The 10,658-nt window shown below is 44.9% G+C and overlaps 1 long non-coding RNA gene across 1 annotated transcript; it reads right to left on the bottom strand.

Annotated features, from left to right (window-relative positions):
- Positions 1-452: 452 nt before the first annotated feature.
- On the bottom strand, positions 453-9,904 carry LOC134480722 (uncharacterized). Its single transcript, XR_010055469.1, has 2 exons — positions 9,504-9,904; positions 453-5,471 (listed from the first exon to the last, which is right to left on the bottom strand). It is a non-coding gene; the product is annotated as an uncharacterized LOC134480722 (long non-coding RNA).
- Between the last annotated feature and the right edge of the window lie 754 nt (positions 9,905-10,658).

The raw sequence follows: 10,658 nt of genomic DNA, 5'->3' as shown, positions 1-10,658 counted from the left end.
TCTTGACTAAATAAATTCATTCAAGGGCAATTATTGGGGGCACGGGGAAGTGCTTTTCCATGTATGAGTCTTTCTTTCCTTCCAAGTCCTCTGCTTAATGAGTTGGTGACTCCTCTGGTTCACATCGCAATACAAATATGATTCATCCTATGAGTCTACTTTATAAGCTAGGACAACAGGTGACACATAGCCTTAAAATACCTTGCAAAGAATATAGGAGATAAGAAAGTGCCCTATGAGAGTCCTGGTGGCTTTGAAATTCCAACTCATAGAAAGTCACTTGTTAGCTCTAAAATTTCTTATTACAAGAAAAGCCACATGTAGATTGAGTATCTTACACCACACATGCTTCAGATGGTTGAAGTTTTTCAGTTAATTTTTTTCCTTCTTTCTTTTTTCCTTTCGTAAATTCATGTAGTCTCTGCCAGTTGAATTCCAGTGCACCACTCAAAGGGCCAGCGTTTGGAGCATCTTAAGAATGTGTGTTTTCAGATTAGAGATATTCAACCTACAACAAAGCTCTCCAAGAAAGTGAGTCTTGGTTGTTTTAGAGTTGATCGTGCAGACGGCATCCATCCCTCCAAGAGGTAGACTAGAAAAACAAAAGTGGAGGGGTGAGCACATCAGAATGTGCTTCGAATCCGCATGGGAGAATAGCAGCTATAAAACAAGGGAGAGACTCCCTAAAACACTAGAATGGTAGTTAACAACAACAATAAAAACACAGTCCAGGTAGCAAAGGGAGGGTCAGATATTTCATTACCTGACATACTGCCATTGCCCCCCTATAAGGCAAACCTCCAGGTAGTGCTGCTGTCTATGGCTTAAAAGTCCACATTTAACAACACTATCTAGTTGGACCAGCTGTGAAACCTTTCCTCCGCAGAATAACTAAAATTCCTTCTATTACATGAGACCTATCCAGACCAACTTTGTGGAGGGTGACCAGTTGTCTGGGCATGCCCACAGCTCTCTTGGTTCTAGCATTTGGGAAGCCCAAGGGAACTCATAGATAACCCCTGAGTCCCGAACAAGTGAGTAAAGTAAGTTGGTCATTTCTTCCTACAGATATTTTCAGTTCTAAATCATCAACTTTTCCTGCCCCCCTTCCTCATAATCACAGCGGCAAACACTTTGTAAAAACCTCCGTCTGTCTGTCAGGGGATCAGCCAGCACTTTAACACTAGTAGGCATCTCGTTACCTCATGAAGCCCAACAGTGGCAAGTGGTTTTATTTTATTTTTCACATTTGGTGGATGAGGGCATGAAGACACAGGGTAGAGAGATTTTCTTGGGCTTTAAGTAGGATTTTGGCAGGAGTCAGGATTCAAATGGAGGGGAATTAATTCTTTCGGTCTGATTTCTTCACAGGTAAAGCAGGCAAGAAATAGTGCTTCTCCTAGCTCGGTAGGGATATCGAGCTCATGGGACCCAAATGACTTGGTGCAGGATAAAGGTTATGTGCCTCCAACTGGAAGCAAATGTCTCCTCAGGACTCTTTAACCACCATTGCTTGCTTGCCTTTGCCTTATTGTTTCAAACTACAAGTGCCTTGAGAGATAAAACGGCCAGAGTACATAGGTCCTCCTCCTTAATCGAGAGAAAGAAAAAAAAAGCCCCATTCCCTTGGGGATACAATCTAGAACAAAGCATTCGTCCTAATTTCTCAGGTCGGGTTTGGCTCTGTCATTTCTTCTGTCTGATGAGATGTCTCGAGTCTCTGGGCTGTGTAAAGGTGGACCCTGTGGCTTTGACGTTAGGAAGCTGATGATAACGGTTATCATAGGATTGAATTCCCACCATACACGTTCCAACTGCAAATTAATTAGCATTCAGGCTTGTTTTTTCCACAGCCCAACTAGGCAGGGATGCCCTTAGCACACAAAATAAAAGGAGCATTTGTGCTTTTCACCCAGGGTTTGCTTTGGATTAGAGACCTCACGGACGCCGTGCGTTTACCTTCGACGTTCTCTGTTTGACTGGACTCGCCTGCTGAGTAACGGAGGCTTGTAGACTCGCACCAGTGTCTGCATCGGGGCAGCCATAGAAACTTCACCAGGTGTGGCTAGTTTATGGACAGGTGTGGACAGGTCAGTCATTGAAAGCAACGCCTAATTCCGTCTCCTACCTAAACTCAACACCTCCACACCCCACTCCTGGCAGCATTTCTTTGCCTGTGCAGCCCTCTTTTCCTTGTTAGGCGTGCAAACCTTTCACTCATCAGAGGCCCAGAGCAGTTTGGAAGGCTCGGATATGTCAGTATCAGTAAGCTAATGGGAGCCATGTGTTCTCAGAATGGGAAAAAGCTGGCCTCTCAAGCATCCAGACATGGCTTGCTTAAGTGGGTCTGAAGCAAAGATTCTCTCCTGCAGTTCTACTCTTTTCTTAGTAGGTTGGTAACCACTCTGAGGAGAAGTTTGCTGATACTCTGCCCAGTGACCCCGTGCTTAAACACAAAGGACTTATTCCATAAGGGCTGGTGAATTAGCTAAGGTTTACCAAATAGATACCGAGGTGGCGAAACTCAACAAAATAAGGATAGTCAGAACCATTACAGCAACCAGATGTGTGTTTAGTGCACATGCCTGCCTCCTAAGAGTCTTACGTTGATGGGCTCATTTAATACTGACCACACGTTGGGAACTAGGTATCGCCATTTTCATACCACACCTTGACACCTCCTCACAGGAGGGCTGAGGAATGTATCTGACCATGGACACCATGCTGTGGGGGCTGCCAATCTACTCTTTATACTTTCTCCATGTGGTGTAATGGCCTAGAAAGGGGATTTGTGATATCAACGAAATGTAGACATTATCTAAGATTTCAAAGGATGCATCGTAGGGAAAAGACAACAGGTTAATACAAGGTGAAAAACTCACTTGTTCAGTACAGCCTGCCTTGCCAAGAGCAGTGAGGTGTGGAGGTTTAGCAGACGAGATATGGGCTTATGATACTCCACAGTGACATTGACATAAAGGGAAGGAGAAAGCTTTTGGGAAGAGGGTTTAGTCATTTGGTCCTATTTCCATAACTTTGATAAAACACAGCAACTTAGGAGGGAAAGAAGGCATTTCAGCTCACAGTCCCAGGGTCGGTATTAGTTACTTTCTGCTCATGTGAGAAAGACGCCATGGCCCAAAGGGACTTCTGGAGGGAAGAGTTTATATTGGTCTATGGTTCCAGAGTAAGGGACAGTCCATTGTGGTGGGGGAGGCACAGCCACAAGAGGCTGGAGTAGGAAGCCCAGAGTCCACATTGTCAACCAAAAGTGAAACAGAGCAGGTGGATTTGAAGTTGGGGCAGGCTATACATTTCCAAAGCCTGCCCCCAGTGACACATGTCTCCTAGCAAGGCTCCACCTCTTAAAGGATCCATACCCTCCCTGATTAGTGACGCCACCAGGGGACCAGATATCCCATTACCAGAGTCTATGATGGTCATCTTTAAAGCACCAGACAGTCCAGCATCATGGGGAAATCAAGGCGGCAGGTGCTCAAAGCGACTCCTCCTATCCATAGTTAAGGCAGAGAGAATGAATGCATGCTTGGAGTCAGCTTGCTTTCTTTACTCATACAATTCAGGAACCAAACTCAGGAAATGGTGCAACCCACAGCCTTTCCACATCAACGAGCATGAAGGTAGGTAGTCAAGGCACTCCCCCAGTTTTCTAGGTATTTCTTCAAAGCAATGAGAAAAGAGGCTCATCTAATACTTTTCCGAAGGAGAAGAAAAACTAGGACTCACTCCTTAGACTCGGATAGATGGAGGGAATGAAGTTCTTCTCCCTCCTTCAGACCTCAATACCCCCACTCCTCCCTTTGCTTCCACCTCAGCTCTACTAAGGTTCACATTCTCAGTGCAGGCAATGCTGGGTGGACCACTGACTGGGGAGGCTTCCTGTAGGAGTCTTCTAGAAAAGCTCATTGTTGGATGCGCTCTATCTCTCCCCTCCATTCTCCCTCCCTCCCTCCCTTCCTCCTTCCTTCCTCTTTCCTCTTTCCCCCCTCCCTCTCTTCCTCCCCTCCCTCCTTCCAACCCTCCATGCTATACACCCTCTCCCCCCAGAAAAACAAAAAACTGACGTTAGAAGCATTTCATCCTGGCTTGCCAAATGATTTCTTCACAGTAGGTAAAAAACTTAACTTGCTATTTCCTGAAAAATCTACCAGCCCTCCCCACCCCCGCCCCTTCTAAAAATATATTTTGTGGTGGTGAATCAAAGTCTGGGAACTTGATAAGGAGTTAATGGAAACAAACTAATTCTGTCTGCATTTGAAAGAGGGACAGCCCCGCCTCGAAGTGCTCTCAGTTGCTTCCTTGAATGCAGCCTTTTCTCGAAGAAAGGCTGTGCTGGAAAACCCAGTCTCTGAGGAAATACATGAGAGTGTGCCATTTTCTCACTGGGGAAAGTGATTGCGTGTGCGTGGATGCTTCAGGTAATTTTGGGAGGCTGAGTGGGAGAGATCTCTGTCACATCCCACTCGTTTTCAGTTATCATCCTTACTCTCTGTCCTGTAGGGAAAAAATTGCATTAAATGCCAGGATAGAGGGTGGACATTTTAAGTAGCGCTGGTGTGAGGGCTGCTGAAAAAAAATGTCTTAATCCTGTTTGGTCTGTCTTTCTGGAACAGGTTTATGAAGTAGTAGGGCTTGGAAGAAGACTTCAGAGTTTGAGAAGATATGTACCTTTCGAAGCTGACCACTTTCCATGTCCTTGCTGAAGTGTGTGTGTGTGTGTGTGTACACAAAGACCAGAGAGAGGGTCACATGTGCTGGATCTGAAGTTGTAGGTGGTTGTGATCCGCCAGAGTGGAAGTTGAGAAATAAACCCAAGTCCTCTGCAGAGTACCAAGTGCTCTAACCATTGAGATCTACCTGCAACTCCCAAAAACAAATTCTCAAAGAGGGCGTCTCACCCTCTGTGGATTCTGGAATTGCTATGCGGGTGATTTTGCTCCTTCGTGGATGTCCTTCCCCAAGCTGGAGAGTGTGGATCCACATCCTTATCAACGGAGACAAGACACCTTGTGAACAGGTTTTCCCATTTCAGGACCCTGCACATGCTAGAGAGTGGTCCACAGAGTCTGCTCCAGCAGAAGAGTCCTGAGTTGCCCAAGCTCTGGGTTTTCTGATGAGGTGACTTGGAACGGGGTTGGATGTGTGGTTTGGTCCCAGTAGACGGCAACAGCTGTATTTGGCTCTGGCTTGAGAATGATGGGCACAGGAAAGTCCACGACCAAAGCAATGACGCTGGCAGTACTAGCGGAATGCAGAAGGGCAGAGTGGGGAAGGATGCTAAGATCCTACAAATAAAGCTCTCCCATTAAGGAACTGCCTCGAGTCCCTGGATTCTCTTCTCCATATTCAGGCTGAATCACTCTGTCTTCTTCCTAGGGTTTTTAGTATACCTTCCAGGACTGTGTATTACTTCACCTGCCAAGGCAAGCTCGGGCTTGGTATCAGGATTCCTGAATGTTAACAAGCAGATACGAGATCTCAGGAAAAACACAGCAATAAAAAAGCATTTATTAAGGCAACTAAACTTGTCTCAAGTGTACATTCATTCATTCTCTCCCTCTCCCTCTCCCTCTCCCTCTCTCCCTCTTCCTCTCTCCCCTTCCCCCCTTCTCTCCTAATGAGTCAGACATTCAGCACAGCCTACCAATGATATGACTGGAGTTATAAACGATGTAGATGAATAGCCTTGCTCCTTTTAGACATACCAAACACAACACACTTTTGCTTGCCTATGTGTTAATTGTGTGCCCCCCCCGAATTCCAGCCAGCTATGATGATAAATAGAGCTTAAAAGCAATGCCATGGAAAGATTAGGATAACGTATTAGGGATTCGTATTCAAATTTCTGATGTATCGATCACCGAGGATACAACCTTGGCAAAGCCAGTCAGCTTCTATGAAGTCAAAGACCTTCAGTGAGAAAAGATGCCATGACAGAATATGCTAGAAAAATAGGGGAGGGACTTCTGGTAGCTTTGCTTGTAGGTCTTCTTTGGATAGTTGGTTATTTTAATCGCATTACGGTATTAAGGAATTAACTACTCCCTAGCCATGGTATTGGGAGGTAGGAGCCATGAATTCATTTTTGTGTGTGTACACCTGGGAGGCCTGCATGCGTTCTCTCTCTCTCTCTCTCTCTCTCTCTCTCTCTCTCTCTCTCTCACACACACACACACACACACACACACACACACACACACACACACACAGAGCACATACACATTATTATGGAGGTTAGAGGTTGACCTTGGGTATCTTCTTCCTCAGACACACTCTATCTTGCCTTTTGAGACAGGGTCTCTCATTCAGCCTGGAGTTCCCCAATTCAGTTAAACTCGGCTGGCTGATCAGCTGCAGGGTACTTCCCTGTGTCCAGGATTAGAAGCATGCGACACTTTACTTGATTTTCTGTCAGGTGCTGGGGATCCCCACACAGTTCCTCATGCTTGCACAGCAAGCCAGCAAGCCCTTACTGACTGAGCCCCCTGGAGCTGTAGATTCTTATAGCTGATCATAAACTGCAGCAGATTGGAGAGAGGACCTAAGGTTGTCTCATCATAGCTATTTTGTTTCCTATCCCTTAATGACTCCCCACCCTTTCGCAGGATGCACGATCTCCCGAGATTTATTCATTTTCACTAATAAAGTTTTTTAATTTTTCTTTTTATTTTTTAAATCACTGCGTCTTCGGTGTTTCTGGTGCCGCTGTGATGACTTACCAGACACCTAGTGGTCTGAAGGAAGAGACATTTATTATTATTTCTGTAGGGAGGAGTTTCACTAGGCCAACAGGAAGGTATCGGCTGGAATATTTCTTAGTGGAGGCTCGGGGAAGGGTAGTTTCTCTAGTTCATTAGAGTTGCCTGCATTCAGTTCCCTATAGGTAGGATGGAGACTCTCCTTTGCTAATCAGATGCCAGTCAGGTCAACTGCATTCCTTGGCGCTTCCTTCCGACCTTTTTCAATGCTTGGCAAAGCAAGTTCTATTTTATATTTTGGCCTTTCCGCCAGCTTCTTGTCCTCATCTCTTTTGCCTTCCTCTTCTTATGTTTTTTTTTTTTTTTAAATAATGTTAAAGTCAGTTCAGTTTTTTTTTTAAATTATTCTTTTAGAATTCCATCGATGTATATAATGGAATAGGAACATATCTACCCCTCCATTTCCCTCCTTCAACTACCTTGGGTCCAGCCCAACATATCCTCCTTCTGACTTCATAGGTTCTTCCTTCACTTCCTTTTCTCCTCTGGCCCCTCCTCTTCTTCCTCCCTGCCCGCCTCCAATTAATACTGTCTCTATGTGCACAGATGTGGGGGCCATCTGCTGGAGCATGGGTAACCCACCAATGGCCACACCCTCAGAGAAGAATGAGTCTTTCTTTCCCTGCAATCATTAACTACTAACAGTTCCTCAGTGAGGGGTGAGGCCTCATAGGCTCCTGTGATCTATTGCGCTTCTGCGAGTAACTTAGTCTACTTTCCCTGCCTCAAGGCCAGCTGATCAGGGAGTCCTCTCCAAAACCCATTCATAACAGGGCCTAGGTTAGTCCTTGATAGGACAGTCAGAGGGGAAATCGTCGTTTCAATTCTTCGTAGGGCACCCCTCACACCACACCATACAGGAGGCTACCATCAGTCATCAACTCCTCTGTCGCATTAAGCTGCTTAGATGTATTTCTGGCGCTGATGCCAGCTGAAGTGAATGGGGAGATGGTTTCCCTTTTGGTGCGTCAGAAGACTATGTGGTTGGGGTGGGTCTTTAGTTCTGCGGGGTCAAGCGTTAGTGGTTTAGTGGCCAAAGCTTGGGAGAGTGTGCTTGAGGGTGGAAAGTGGCTCCTGGCCGCTAAATAATACAGCACCTTAGAGATACACAGGGTCCTCATGGTTAAAATCAATGAAAGGTATGTAGATATCTTGGAAATATTCGAAGAGGTTTATGCAAACCAGAAGAGGGGGACTGGAGAGACGGTTCAGTCACGAAGGGCACAGGATTCTTTTTCAGAAGACTCAAGTTCAGTTCCTAGCACCCACAAAAGACAGCCTGCTACCACCTGTAACTCCAGATTCTAGGGGTCCGGGGCCTCTGGCCTTCTCAGAAACCTATGCTCACAAGAAAACACAGGCATAGACATAGATCGGACATGACACAAATATATAATTAAAAACAAAATGAATCTTAGAGACAGACCGACCAACAGACAGACAAATCCCCAAATACTGGATATGGAAGAAACATCCTCTACTTAGGTTTACCTATTTGATTACTTATTATTTATTTATTTACTTATTTATTTATTTGTTGCAATAATTTCCAACCCCAATGAGCTTGTATAAAAACACACACAATCCGGTTATTATACTCATAAGTTATATACCTAGATTGGTCAGAACTAGCACTATAGTAACAGTTCTGAGCTATGAGACCCTCTGTTACTTGCAGTTTCTCCTGGTTCTGTTCCAACTTGGCTTCCTTCTCCTCTTCTGCCCTCCCTTTTCCCTTCTCCTTCTCCACCTGCCCCCACTCTCAAACCTCCCATCCCACCTTTCCCCTCCACTGCCCAATCACAGGCTCTAGCCTTTATTGACCAGTTAAAATGAGGAGAAGGTTCACATGAGATCACCTGAGTATGTGATCCACTGCTCATTGGGGGCCTCCCCTCTTGAGGAAGTAGAAGAATTAACATCAGAATTCAAACAGAATCAGGATAACCCATGACATTTATTTATTTATGCATCTTTAAGACGTGGCATTTGCCACAAGTTGTGTGAATTGAACTCTACAGCTGCTATGTAAGCAGTTTTAGATAGGATATTGGTATCAATTTAAGGGTAATGCATGCTATCTTAAAATATAAAAGCCATGAAGAAAGGTTATACCCATTTATATCTGTATTAATATATGTTTTGCTACTACATATTCATGAGGCTTGGTCCCCCACCTCAAGAGAAACTCCACAAATGCCCAAGTTTCTTCCATAAGATTGTATACTTACACTTAACCTAGGCACATCTCCATGTATCCCTCCAGTCTCTGAACCAGACACAATGTCAACACTGTGTAAGTAGTTGTTATCCTGAATCTCATAGGAATCAAAACAAGAAACCAAGCCTGCTTGTTCACACAAACACAGATAGGTCCTGCAACACATTCAAAGTTTTGCTGATAGAGTCTATCTATGCGCATGTAGAGCTGTTTACATATGGGTACATACAGAGATATACAACAGACGGGGCCATGTGTGGGCAGATACAATATAGGATTTCTTATCACTATCTGCATGAATACAAGTCTTACACTCTTTAGAAAAATCAACTGTAGGACCGCACAGGATGGAGGAATGGTTATTATCCATTCTGTTTCCACCTACACTCTATTGTTACCTGATTCTTTTTAATCTTTCAGGCACCCTTGGGCGTGTGTCCTCGCATCCAAATATCCACAAGAAGTCCCTTCTCGTTGCCAAACCTTTTCCTCTGCACACTCACCTCGAGGTTATCAGGTCCCACGCGTGGTCTCTCTGTGAAGTCCCTTTGGGCTCAGCTTGGCTCGTGTTTGTTGGAAGGACGAGAAGACAGCTATGCCTTTGATAACATCCTATCATTTCATCGGGTCCAACACATTGAGAATTCTACCCACCCCTTGGCCTGGAACCCGAGCCCTTTCAAATCACACATTAATCTGTGTCAAGTTGACCATTGTCCGGTGTTCGGGCCTTTGACTGGGAGAAGCGGGGCTGAGGGAGAAAGGAAATCATATCCTGTCAATAAGCGCTGAAAATATTTAGTATGGCAGGCTGTGTGTTTTCTTTCGTAGGAAAAGCTGATTAATATTCAGCGGTTGGAGGTTAATGCCCCATTCATTTTATTCACTTTACATCCTGCACAGAGCACAGGCCGTTCCAATTTCAGCTCCTAATTCGTACAAGTCTGTTTCTAATCAGGAGATTAGTAACGAACTGCCTAAGCAGAGACAAGCCACACAATTGCTCCGCTTACAATCTCTTCCCTGCTCAGACACCCACGTGTGCTTGAAACGGACTCACTCGTGGATGGATGCAGATGCTCCGAGACCAGCAAACTTTCTTCGGTGTGGGCATATCTAGGAAACGTTATTTACGGTGCAATCATGGGAGAGACACAGATGGATGGATAGAAGTGATGAGGGGGAGGGAGGGATGGTCTAAATACATTTACGGGTACCAAGGTCTTCAGCCTTGCTCCGAAACTACATCTTCTTTAAGTCTTCTCAACCACAAACACTCATCTGTCGAATTCTACTTCAGCTGTATTAGCTGTGTGTAACTGACACGCTTCCTTCTGCTTTGCACTTTTGCAGACTGTCGCATCAGTTTCTTTTTTTCTTTTTTCTTTTTTTTTTTTTTTTTTTTCGGAGCTGGGGACTGAACCCAGGGCCTTGCGCTTGCTAGGCAAGCGCTCTACCACTGAGCTAAATCCCCAACCCCTGTCGCATCAGTTTCTAAGTTCATCGCAACACAGTTCATCTACAAATTCTTCATTACTATTCATTTTTGAGACAGGCTCTCACTGAATAGATCAGGCTGACTCCAGTGCACAGAGATCCACCTTTCTCTTTCTCCCAAGTGTTGAGATTAAGTGTCTACCACTATATACATTGATTTT

This window comes from Rattus norvegicus, chromosome 10 (assembly GCF_036323735.1).
Source record: "Rattus norvegicus strain BN/NHsdMcwi chromosome 10, GRCr8, whole genome shotgun sequence".
Classification (NCBI taxonomy): Eukaryota; Metazoa; Chordata; class Mammalia; order Rodentia; family Muridae; genus Rattus; species Rattus norvegicus.
This window is presented reverse-complemented; position numbering and strand designations above follow the sequence as displayed.